Source organism: Serinus canaria, chromosome 2 (genome assembly GCF_022539315.1).
Source record: "Serinus canaria isolate serCan28SL12 chromosome 2, serCan2020, whole genome shotgun sequence".
NCBI lineage: Eukaryota > Metazoa > Chordata > Aves > Passeriformes > Fringillidae > Serinus > Serinus canaria.
This window is the reverse complement of record NC_066315.1, coordinates 36127063-36140687: the sequence shown is the minus strand read 5'-3', so window position 1 is coordinate 36140687 and position 13625 is coordinate 36127063. Positions and strand designations below refer to the sequence as shown.

General features: G+C 34.6%; 1 protein-coding gene across 5 annotated transcripts in view; it reads left to right on the top strand.

Moving 5' to 3' along the window:
* TBC1D5 (TBC1 domain family member 5) overlaps positions 1–13625 on the top strand; it is a 316503-nt gene that overhangs the window by 74644 nt on the left and 228234 nt on the right. The window contains exon 4 of one of the 5 annotated variants that reach the window (XM_050970724.1): positions 5182–5229. The exons of the other annotated variants lie outside the window; for them this stretch is intronic. The gene's annotated coding sequence lies outside the window, so the exon portion shown is untranslated. The remainder of the gene's footprint in view (positions 1–5181; positions 5230–13625) is intronic. 5 annotated transcript variants of the gene reach the window in all.

Here is a 13625-nt window from a genome sequence, read left to right as displayed (position 1 = left end):
GGGCCAGGTTGGATAGGACTTCGAGCAACCTCATCTAGTACATGTCCACCTCTCTGCCCATGACAAGAGGCTGAACTAGGTGTTCTTTAGAAGTCCTTTCCAAGCCAAACTTGAGGAAAGAAGCTTCTTGCTTTTATTTTACCTGATTAGTATTATGTATGTCTCTTACATAGTTTCATTTCATGATGTTTATTCTGCATTTTGTTGACTTTCAAACTTTTTCAGACACATTGCAATGGTTACAGGTTGTACTGACTGAACCTGGTCAAACGACTTTAATAAGAGATAGTATGAGATAAGTGCTATCTTAGATAATCATAGATAATGATCATGATCATGATCAGTTTTAAGGACAAAATAAATTTTCTAAAATATTTGCTGTAATTTCCCTTGAAGGGAAGGGATGCTATTTCATGGCTATCCTTGGCTCTCTTTTCTCTCCCTCTGTTCCTCCTGAAGAAATTCTGTGGAACTTAGAGAATGCTTTGCTTCCAGAACAAATTCTAAAGGAAGTTCACAGAATTTTAGTGGGTTTTGCTCTTTAGGTTATATGGATTTAAGTGTCTAGACATGTACTGAAGGATATTGACAGGTACCAGTGTAGATGCCAGCCATGTGCAGTTGGAGTCCTGTACTAGGGACTGATCTGCAATGCAAGCAGCAGCAGTTCTCAGTTGTTGTGACTGGCCAGCATTTGTAATTTGATGGAAAGCAGATGAATAAAGCCAAATTAAAGTGACAGTGATGACCAACTGCCTAGTAATTTAAGACCCTGCACACATTGCTTAGTGCTATTTATTCAATACATACATATAGTAAATATAGACCTTTATGCATTTCTCTGTGGTGATAGAAGCCATGGTGGGCAGAAGTTATTGTATGTTACGAGCACTCTCTCATATTTGAATAAATTAATGTGGAACTTATATAAAACTCAGAACTTTCTGAGCAGCTTCATCTGGTTTTGTTCAAGCTTTGATTGAGTGATGTACATTACATAACTTCATATTAAACAATTTCTTTGCAACTTTCTTTGTATAATTTCTACAGATTTGTAGTTTTTAAAAAATTAAAATCTTGCCACCAACTTTTGCAGTAGGTTCCTCCATATTATGTGTCTGATCCTCTAAGATCTTTCCTCATAAGCATTAATGTAGTAGGAGTTGATTCTGGTATGAATGGTTCAACTAGATTTACAAGAAGTGGTTGAATGTTGTTTCATCATTTTTGTTAAACAGCATGCATGCCTTAGAGTTATAGAAAAGGTTACCTGTATCTTGAAACTTGCAATATTTATCATCTTTTGCAAGGGAATTTTAGATCAGGTACAAGAATTTCTCTATATTATAAATGTTCTAAACTTATTTTGGCATATTAATCTAGATTATTTTAAAATCCAGAAGTGTAGTTTATAGTGGGATCCAAGCTGGATCTAAGGAAAAAAATCATTTTTCTCTATCATTTGGCAGAGAGGAGTAAGGGATAGAAAAGGAAGAAAATGCTCTTCCTTTTAAGTGAATGTGTTCTTCCCATAGAATATACCAACAAAAAGTAGATCAAGACAGTCTTGCTTGGAGACACTCATACCATCTGACAGGAAAGTGATTTTAATTAATTTAAAATCCAGAAGCAACAGTATTTCTTCCTGAGTAAATGGTTGTAAGACCTTGATTACACATTGCTCTTGAAAGCACAGATTGCACTTAGTTTCTTTTTGGTCTTTTAGACTCGGACTTTGGAAAGTATTTAACTTACAGGAGGTAATGGAGTACTTTCCTGAATTGACAGGCTGTTAGTGATTTTCTCAGTGTGAATATAGCTACTTGAAAAGAATAGGAATTTGGTGGAATGTTTTGGGGCTAGGCATGTTTGGTTTGGTATTGTTTTTATTACAGAAAATCATCCAATACCTTCAGCTGGATTTTGGCATCAAATTTTTTAAAATATTTGCTGCATAAAAAGTAAGTTTTGACAAAAGCAAAGAAAGTGGCAAAGTGTTGAAGTTGTGAATCAAGTATCTAGTTATGTCTAATCAAAATGTATTGCTGCAGTTGAGAATATTTTATAGTGAAACTGCTCTAGGTGAATAGCAACCAGATAGAGGAATAGTGAGTGACTAATTGTATTTCAAGATTCATTTAACTTATTAAATGCACTTTTTTATGAATGAAATGTAAACATAGAATGGAATTGTGGTTACTTCTGTGTACATGAAAACTATAGTTATGAAACCTGCATGGTTTTGTAGCATTTTAAGGGGAAATAATCATGGTTTTGTTTTACTTTATTGTTTAGTTTTTAGCAAAGACACATTTAAATATTAAAAATTTCCCATACAAAACATTTTTCTTATTCCAAAAGATACTGTAATAAACATCATTAAAGGGATGGAGTGACTATTTCACGTAAAAAAAGAATGTTCCTCATTCATGACATTTTTGCTCTGCATGAGGATCTAATGCCTTATGCTCCTAGATTGTTTGAAAAGAAAATTTGGGTCATGCAATTTTTAAAATTTTTCTGACACTACTTTTCAGATGTTATTCCTTTCTTGAATATATCCTTAGTGGACAATGCAGATTTCATATGCAAGCTTCTTTGAAGAGTTTTATAAAACCTGCATTTCAGACTTTGCCAGTATTAAAATTGCTTCCAGTATCTTGTTTCTTGTGACTATTTTAAGTTTTATAATTAATACTGAAGTTTCAGTATTATCTCTGTGGTAAGTACTAGGGAGTAGTATCAGATTGTTTTCCCTGTTTCCTGTACAAACAAGCTCTGAGTTTGGGAAAATATTCTTAACATCCCTCAAGTTTTTGCAGTTAAAAGTCCCACAAAATAACTTTCCCTTTTCACAGTATTTGTAGGGTGCTAAGAGGAAGGGTCTCTTGTTTAGTAGCCACAATTTGTCTGGTGTAGCAGTGATACTGACTTCCCTACTGCCAGGCATTTAGCAGAAGCTTGGGAAATGTAGTACTTTACACAGAAAAATTAATTGGTTCAAGTAATTGGGAAAAGGGAAATGATGTTCAATGGAAGAGACTGATGGTTTGGGCCATTGTCTGAGTCCATACTTCCTCCACTTGTCAGACTGGAACAGAATCTTGAAGTCCTTTTAGATTAATTATTATTACAAGCCACAGCTTATTACAAAGCCAAGGGAGACCAGAAAATTCACTGTTCTTTAAAATATGTCTTTGAATATATACACAGTCCATGCATTTCAAGCTTTGTCTTCTAACATGTTGAGTAACTTGAAAAACAACATATATAACCATCAATTTCATTATACACAGAACTGATCCAACTCATCTTACGTGCCCAGTTTTACTTCCTTAGGATATATGGCATTTTTTCATTCTCATTGTGCTTCTCAGGTATCAAGGAATCACCTCCTTAAAAACAACATATGTATCTGAGAGTGTGGTAGTTTGGGAGCTGTTTCATTTCATATGTTTGCATTTGCAGTCTGAAAATGTCACACTAAGCTCTTACCAAAGCACACCAAAAAAAAATTCCTCATTTAAAAATATGTCAGAATATTTGGACCTATTTAATTTGCCAGTTTTTCATTCTGGAAGCTTAGATTTTTTTTGAGTCAGAGTTGCATGTTTTAAAATTAAACAAAATACTTAGCTGACCATCACAGAAAAAATCATGAGTGTGTGCATAGACATACACAGTGTTTGTGTGTATGTCTCACAAGAGGTATGAGAGATTAATGTTTTTCTTAACTGGAAAATTCTTTTTCCACTCTAAGGATATTAAAAAATAATTCTATCCATTTGGTGGAGCAATAGCTTAGTTAATGAAATTTGATATTTTGAAGTTTTTCATTCTTGTGTAACATCTGTAAACATGTTCCCAAACCTTACATGCAGTTCTGTAATTAACTTGGTGTTTCCATTGTGATTCTTCAATGAATAGAAAAAATGCTATTTATACAGATGAGGGAAAAAACTAATTTTCCTCAGCAATACAGTTGTTAGATTTTGGTGAGGTTTAAATACAAACCATCAATGCAAAATCTGGGGTTTTTTATTACCTGCTTGAAATCCCCTGTAGGTTTTACACACTTTGAATAAGCAGAGAAGTGTAGTCCAGCCCCCTGTCTGTATAGGAGTAAGATCAATTAAGACACAAAGCATTTTTAAACTTTTACTGAAGACCTAGTTTGTTTCTTTATTTTCATTATTTTTTTCTCTCCATGTAATGTGCATAGAAAGTTAATGATGGAAGAGTAGTAAAGTATTCATTGAAACTGAAAATTATAGTATTTGCAAATATAAAAATCATAATTTACATAAATTTTATAGTCAAGAACATTATGAATGTAAATATGCCTTCATCTATTCTCAATCTTATAATGCCATTTGTTGTCCAGTGGGAGATGAAGAGTGATGTTGAGACTGCTGTTTAACCTATTATAGCAGCCTAAAGAAATTAAATAGCCTTGATGTAAATATGAGGTGGGAAAAGAGTATTCATCTCCATTAAGTGACATAAAAAACCATGGTAAGAATAACAGGCGGGTGGGTATGCAATAAATGCTGAAGTGCCTAAATTTGGACGCTAATTATAACCACAAGGACAATTGCCTGCCACGTACTTAAACTTTAATTTCAGTAAGTTTTCAGACCAAAAATATGCTTCACAGTTCTTTAGGCACCAAATGTAGATTTTCTCTTGCATTCTTTTTTCATCTGATACGTGATTCCTTTTCCCCTGCTATTAAATGAGGGCCTAATACTAAAAAGCTGAATTCATTATGTACTCCTTGGTACAATGAGATCTTTAGACCTTGTATTTTACTAGATCTCATAGCTATGTTGAGGCAGTCCTACCCATTTTTTAGTGCCATAAGCAAATGTTGCATCATTATAATGAAATTATTTGGAGCAGTTGTTTCAGCTTCATATGTGTGTTACTTACACCTGTGGATGACCAGTAGCTACATAACCTGTTGCATCACGTAAGTCACTCCTATTTTATTTCTTGATGATGCACCCTTTCCTAAAATTATTTTTATGTTACATTAGATAAAGTAATTTTTATATTGAGTAATTGCATTAAAGTATGACCCATGGGATCATAAATGAGAACATATATGTTGTATAAAACTATCTTTTAAAGTTAATTGAGTATTGCAGTTTCTTTAATATTAAACTGGTTTCCTTGCAGGAGAGATCATTTTGATGTTTAGCCATTCCATCTTTGGTATAAATTAAGGTAAAGTATTAATCATTAAAAAAAATACAAATAATTACTTCACCTTTACCTTGATATTTAATATTACAAAATGCATTATGTCACTGTCTAACCTGATGTAGTAATTAAGACATGGTATTTCTAGATCTAATTTGTCTGATGTTTTTCAGTAATTCTGTCTTACTATCCTTTTCTATGGTTGATTAGATAGTTATTGGCTATTACACCTTCTCCACATGTACTAAGCTATAGATCTCCATAAAATCACCTCTAATCTTGTTATAAATAAAATAAATATACTGATCCTTTGTCCATCTCACACACATAATAAAAAGAAGGATTTCCTGACTAATTCTTGTAACTCCTTTTTTGGCCCTTTTAATTTCAACTTCCTTTTGAATTAAAGATACCAAGCCTGGTTATAGCATTTCAGTGATGCCATATGTGCAGATAATTTCAGGTCCTTAGTACTACCATATATTTCCCTGTAATGCACCCAGGGATTGTTTTTAGCTTCCTAGCTACAGCAACATAGTAAGAGCAAAAAAAGCATTTGGTTATTTACAATGACTTGTAAGTTCTTTAGGGATTCACTGCTTTCTAGGATGTAATCCTCCATTTTATGTGGCCTGTCTTGTAGGTTCTTAATGTTCTTAAGGTAAATAAATTAAAATAATGTAATTTCTACTCCAAGATTTACTTAATTTATGCAGCTTATTGGAAGGATTTTTACTTATTTTTGTCATCACAGAGCTTCAGCTTTTTTACATAATAGTGAAGAATCAGTCATCAGGTTTTATGTGTGTGTTGTGTGATTGATATTTGTAAAAAGACAATAAAGGGGACTTCACAAAGCATTAGAGCATTAATATAGCACGAAGAAGGCTTATAATGTGTTTGACTTCTGCTGATACCTAATGATACTGCAAAAAAGGCACTCTTCTACAAGGCTGCTTTTAAGCTACAAGGGAACCAGAGGAATTGTTAAGAATAATAGATAGCATATCTTGGATTAATTTTTTTTATATTTGTTTTTAGGAGCAGAAGCACAAAAATCCTGTCTTAATCTTTCTTTTAGGTATGCTGCTTATTTAGCTTTTAGTAACTTGTAATTTAAGATCACAGTTATTAGGTGTATTTCTGCATTTTATATATCGCTCCCAGATGCTACAGTATTAGTTTTTATCACTGCATATTTTATGAAATGTCAGCCTTCTGTTGGCTGCTCATGCAGCATTGTTAGTGATCAAAGCCACAACATAAAGGAGAGGAATCTAAACAGTTGGCTTATCTTTGTCCTTCATTGTGACACAATACCATAAAATTACTTTACTATATAAAAGGCAGGCAAAGCTTCGTGAAGCACACTTTGAAAAGGTGAACTTCTTGTTATGCTCAACAAAATAGATAAACTCTTCTGGGTGATATTTTGTGCAGGGAAAGTAAAGTTAGTGATGATATCTTTGGAATTTGGAAAAAGTTTTCATCTTTTCCTGCCTTTTTAGAGCACAATTGTATACATATATATGTGTGTGTGTGTGTCTGTATGTGTGTATGTGTTGCAATCCTATTATAAATCTATCCTTTAAACCTCTTGAAATGGAAGAAATGTGTCCTTTGGAGTAGTCTATATGGGCTGTTGTGGACTTCTTTGGGATACAATTAATCAAGACATTATATCACTTGAAGAGGGATAATTGGGAAGATAATAGTTGGTCTTTACATGATGAAAACTGCTGGTGATTATCAAGTATATTTGGCTTTCATTTTGGTTTTTCACACAGGAGATTATTTTGAGTTTATCCAAATTTTTGGTTAAAAATATCAGAATATCAGTCAGCCTTAATTTTTCTGCTTGCCTAAGTGAGTTGTGGATCAGAACTGAAATAATAAAGTAGGAAATACTCTACAAGCTCTGGAGATATTCTAGGAATAAAAATTTTGAATGATTTTGATCAGCTGTTGTGTATGCCCTGCACAGCAGTTGGTTCAATCAATTTTATGTTTTAGGATGGTTTTATTAAAACGAGCTGCTGCTTTCATTAAATCATTGTAAAGATGCTAGCTTTCTATATGCTTTTTGGGGACCTGCAGCTTACCAAGTCAGTCTCTTAATATAAACAGACTTAACTTGGCTCCTCAAGAGGCTGGGCTGAATTAGTAACCCCCTTACCATGTGGAGTATTATCAAGATGGGACAGAATACAAAAAAGGAAATAGTCTCCTAATATGATAATGATACAGGAAATAAATGAACAAAAGTATTCCTATTGTATTGTGGGGGTCTATGAAAGGCATTTCAGTCAACAAGGCTCTTGACAGTATCTCTTTAAATAGATGATCCTGCACACTACCTGATTGCATGTGTTTGTGTTTGTCTTTTCAACTGCTGGTAGTCAGTAACTTGTATGCATGTATTCTCTCACAGTATGTGATCATATTTTGATAAATGTTTCAGAGGTTTTGAACAAATGAATAGTGGTGTTTTCTTCATGGCATTGTGATCAGGATGGCCACAGTGCTCTATTTTATCTTGGCTTTATGGATGAGACTTATGAAAGATCATTTCATCCATCTTTCCTTAAAAGCTGGCACAGAAAGAGATCATTCCTGTGTACATTCAAATGTTTTATTACTTCTTTCTTCGTGTGCTTCAAAATGCAGCGGGTAGAAAACAAACTGTTACCAAGTGAGTTAAGGTTGAAGATACTTAGTATATCAGAAGCATTAATTAATTAATGCTTTCAATTAATTAATTTTGAAAAGTGGAATTTAGGAAAACAAACTGACATTGGTAAGGAGTTCATCCATCAGGTGTCTGACAGTAGTGAGCTCAGTTCAGGTCATCCTTCCTGTATGAATATGGCATCACACAGAGTCTGCATAACTTTCTAAGCATGAAATTCATGATCCTTCTCCTGCTCTTCACAACTGAAAGGGCTCAACATTCAAAGCTACAGACCTATTCCCCATCTTTCTAGATAAGGTGTGATTGTAGTGTGTTTCTCTTCTGATTTTGAAGAAGTAGGTTCTCCTACTCTATATTTTCACCCATTGTCCATGTGAGTAGGTGAATTTTACCTGTCTTACATTTAGTGGGATTCTGGTTTGCTGATGATGGCAGAAAGTCTCCACTTCGACCTGGCTGTGATGAAGGATTTAGAAGCACCAGACAAATTGTGATGCTTGCAGCAATTTTAGTATCCACAGCAGGAAAGACGTGCTCCTCAAAGAGAATGATGTACAAGGGTACATGAGCAAGGTTAGGTGTCTGAGAATGAGAAGGCCAAATATGTTGGCACTTCGTGCAAGTCTAGAAGTTCAGGTGACCATGGAGAGAAGACAGAAAGAAATAAGGACAGGCTTTAAAGGGATTGATTTTTCCTCTACTAATCTTAATACCTTTAGCAAGTGTTTTAAACTACTGTAGTTGAAGGGTAAACATTTTGTTCGGGGCTCAGTTTTATTTGTGTATCCAAGACTGCTTCAAACACCTGATAAGAAGATGCTCATGACACTTTAAGAGGTGAAAACATGCAAACCTTATCCAAGCAGATTCTCTTGTCCTTATAGAGGTGAATCTCTTTAATCCCCTGGTCAAGAAGTCACGCATTAAATACACAGCTTTCATGTATCCACTTGTTAACCTATATATATATACCCCAGCTGCAGCAACCAAAAGTCGAGTCTTGATGAAGCCTAATATGTAGTGGTACTTCCTTCTGTAATTGGTACTTTGTGGTCCACAGTTTCATGAAGAGGTAGTAAATAGATGGGATGATAGCTCTTTGTTAATATACTGGATGTAATTGACGTAGCTAGATGCCTTTTAACCTGAGATTCTTGAATCTTGATAGACACTCACCCAGCCGATAGGCTTTGGAAACGTAATTTCACTTTGCAGATGTTCTATATGTGTATATGCACAAAATATTTTGTAGATTGGCCCCATAATTTGTGAGCATATATGTGGGATTATTTCCATAGAAAAAACTTTCATGACTATTTTGACCACCTTTCTCAGCTATTCCAAAGGCAGTCTTCACTAGCTAGATGAATATGCTGGTTTGTTGCTCATTTGTCAGTGCTAATGCCAGCAATACCAAAGGTTTTTTCAGCCTTTTTTTAATGCCATTATCCTCAAATCTCCAACCTGAGGGTTATAAATGTAACTGACAGAGAAAATTGAGCAAAATTGATAGTCAGAAATTTCTTAATCAGATACAAATTGTTGGTCCGGACTTGATTCCCAGTCAATGAAAATCGTGTTTCTGAAATGTACCTGTATTAGTTTATGCGAGGGTTATCACAGTCCTTGTACCTATGGGCTCTAGTAGTCAGATTGCTGCTCTGCATTCCACAGAGCTCAGTGACAATGACAAGTACTTAAAAACAAAGTTATGTACAAGAGATGCTGCAGTTATATATCTAAAGACTCCATGTTGACCCCATCCTCTCTTATTAGCAATGCATTTTTGGATGCATTTTGCTTTCCATTTTTTGGTGATCTTGTGTCCCTGGCCTGCTAGAATTGGCAATGGGGAAAGTCAGTGAGGTTTCTGGGAAGCTGTCTTCAGTATACTTTTTAGTTAATACACAGATTAATATTAAATGATAAGTACGGTAGGAACTATGAGTGTTGGGTCACCTGAAACAATTAAGATGCATTCATGGTAGCCGTAGAGCAATTCAGATATTTTCAAAGCTAATGAAGTTTTAGTTCAGAATTTACTGTTAAAAATCTAAAGTACAAGTCAAGCCTTTTCCCAAAGTGAGAGGGGCAGGATTGGAAAGCGGGAATATGCCCTTCAGCATTGGTAAAGAAGCTGTTCACTAAAGAAGCAATCTGACCAGCCAAATGAGGAATTTCTAGCAAGGAAGTGCTTTCTAACTGGGGCAGATTGAGAATGAATGTTGGATTTTGATGCATTAATTAATCCCTGTTCACACTTGTTACAAATCTACATTTGTAAGTATTCAAACTGATAAACATTTTTTGTGTTGAAAATGTGCAAAGGTAAAGGAAGATGCGTAGAAAGCTCAAAAGAGCTGAAGAGTGCTTCAGTTTGGACAATATCAACAGAATGCTGAGGAAATATGAGCATTGTGGTGATTTTGGCTGTATTAAATGTCCTACTTTGTTCGCAGAATGTATGCTGCTAAGCTCTTCCATGTAAATACTGGCAAAAACCCAGGTTTCAGTTTCATTGAAGTCTACCCCACCTGTAATAACTGTAGTCAAGAGATTGCAGTGTTTATATATTCATCAGGTGCACTTTGTTTAGTTGTGATATTAAAATGCGTCAAATTGCTCTTCATGTATGAATGGAGAGTTCATATTCCTAATTTTTATTGTACTCTGAGAGGCTTACAATTTCACCTAGAGGTTAGTTATTGTGTATGAGTGTTCAGAAGAAATTTAGCACGTCCAACTTCTGATTTGGGAACATAAAGACTGATTGATCCTTTTCACAGCAGTTGAGAAGGTTACTATTTTAAAATAAGTATGTATCTAAGGTTTTAAAGGGGCTAACGAGAAGAAAGATAAATGCCTCTTGCAGTTAACTGTAGTGCCATTCCCATCAGTTCAAGATCAAGTTGCTTAAAAGTGGAAGGTGCAGCATTTTGTGGTCTCCTTGTTGGATCACCTGCCAGTCAGTGGGCTCCTGTGGCTGTCTTCATAACTTTGCATCTCATGAAACCTGTAGAGAGAAAGTGCTGAGATAAAATAGTTAAAGCTGATGGTGATAGGCAGTGATAATTTCTTACTGGTGAGTTAGCAAACAAGGAACATGTGTCTCTCTTCGTAGTGGCTGAGGAGGGATGAGCTCAGGAATGTCTGACCTTTAGGCATGAGAGACTTTCAGACCCAGAAGGACAAAAATGGGTCAGTTTAGGCTTGAATAGGATGGCCATGCTGTCTGTAGGGATGAGTACACTTCTGTCATAAATAACAAAACAGCAAAGATCTTCACTTCCCACCTCTTCTTGTGTTTTGAATTGTGTTGTGACTTTTACTTCCCATGAATGTACCTGATATACAGCAAACAGTGTTCATGTAGAGTGTATGTAGAAAGGATGGTGTGTGCTTTTATTGCTCTTCATTTTAGATTTGTGGCAAGATGGGAGGAGGAATATGGACTAAAACAGTTCTAAGGCCTACTAAGGAAGATCTTGGCTTTGTAAACATTCACTTTTTTCCGCTAAGTCCTGTAAATGTAATGGGATAAATTATTTCCATTTCTCTGATTTTATTGTCTTCTCAAGATTTTAGATTTTGAACTTCACTTTAACAGTTTGGTCTTACGTGAACAGCATTTTGAATTTTGAATTTGGTGTGATTTTAAATCTGTTTCTGATATAGTTGACTTTCAGTGCTTTGAACCATTTAGTGTCAAGTGAATACTTTAAGTATTGACAATGAGAAATGAAAAAAACCCCACAGCTGTGGCATCTTACATCACTAAAATTTGATTTTCACAGGTTCAGAGTTTTACTCCCTGCTTTTTAGTGCAAGCTGAAAGTAGAAATGATGAATGTTTAGAGGATTTTATGTATCTTGGGCATGGGTAGAGGGTCAGTGACATTCAATTTTTGATTTGTGAGTAGAAGACTAGATTTTTTTTTGGAAAGTCCCTTTATTTTTATATTGGACGCCATTGTAGCCCATTTTAAAATATTTTCTTAGCATATTTTTTTCTTTTAGATAGTCTGAACTATTTTGTTTACCACACACCTGCTATTGCTCCAAACAAATTTAATGCTTCATCTATACTGAGCACCCCACAGGAATGCATGACTTAGGAAAGGGAAAAAAATCAGCAGAAAAATAGGTGGTCTGAGCATTTATGTGTTAAATATGCATGTTAATTAGAAAAAATTAGAAAAAATATGAAAACAGATGTTACATAAATTATTTCAGTCTCAGGACAGTAGTAACTTATACACTGACAATAACTTTTATATGTGCCTGTATACGTGTATGTCTGTATCTGGAACATTTATGCAACTGCTACATGGATAGCATTAGGAAAATAACTTCTAGCTTAGACAGGCCTTCTGAATATCACCTGCATTTGTGGGTGTTCCTCTCCTCTCTTGTACTGTCCACTGATCTCCTGAAAGAAAGTTCCTCAAAAAGGCTCTGCCAACAGAATCGGTTGTATCATGATACTCATGGGGACTATTTGATGTAACTGGCATTAAATATATGCAAAACCTTTTTCCCTGCATATTGATATTGTATTAGGCAGCAGAAATTTTAAAATGTAAGTCCTTAATGTTCTCACACAGCCTCTTCTTTACCTTGGTCTCTTTATTTCTCTTAGCTCCTCTGCGGTGGAAAAAAAAAATCCCAAGGCTTTCTTGTAGAAGGTACTCCAGCAGAGACAACTAAAATGTTGAGAATGTGTTAACAGAAGAGAGAATTTTGTAAGTGGATATTCATGTTAGAATTCATCTGCTCTTAGCGGAGTCATTTTGTCATTTTATAAAGAAGACACTTCTGACTGACAACCAATTTTCTGAATATAAATTCTGATATAATTTGAATAATTACATAATTTCTGTCCACGTTAAAAAAACAGACATATGTGCAGTTCGTTTTCTAATTATCACCACCAGAGACTGAAAAGTTAACTTCTCAGAAAATGAAGGCAATATAACATGAAGTAAGGGGAAATGTTGAAAAATAAAGACCTGTAGCCTTCTGTAAATTTTCATATAATTATTTCAGTATAACATTCTAGTTTCCTAATTTGATAGCTTTCATATTCTTTGAAACCTTGTATGTTTCTGTTTTGTAAATTTGATTTTTTTGGGGGCTTTTTTTTCCTTTTGTAAAATCCGACATACGCTGTAGGAAGGTAAAAGGCTGCAAGATGTAGACAATGAATTGTGGAAGAAGATTCTAGCAGATTGGATTGTTAGTATTGAAGACTTTTTAAAACAGTGTTCAGGGTAGGCAATTGCTGTTCTAGCAGATGCATTATGCTAGTAAATGTATGAGAATGTGGTACTGTAAGAAAATGAATTACAGAAAACTATTAAGAAATCTTATTTATGTCTTGAAGAGGAAATATATTACCATAAATCCTACTTTATACCAATAAATTGTGTTGCCTACACAGAATTATTTAAACAAGAAAAAAAATCAGTGATGTGTTAATCCTTCACTGTGCATGTATTCATTCACATTGGAAGAGTCAGATTTCATAGGGACAAAAGGAAATTGCATAAAAAGCAAAATGGTTCTAGCTCTGGGTCTTAAATTTCCAGGAAACTTTAATATAACTTCAAAATTTTAAATTTTGGAAAATTCAGTATTCAGTCTCAAACTAATAGTGATGAAGACTATTTGAGCCATTATTTTTCTGTGATGTACTGTTGCATTTTCTTTGCTAGACTTACATATTTTC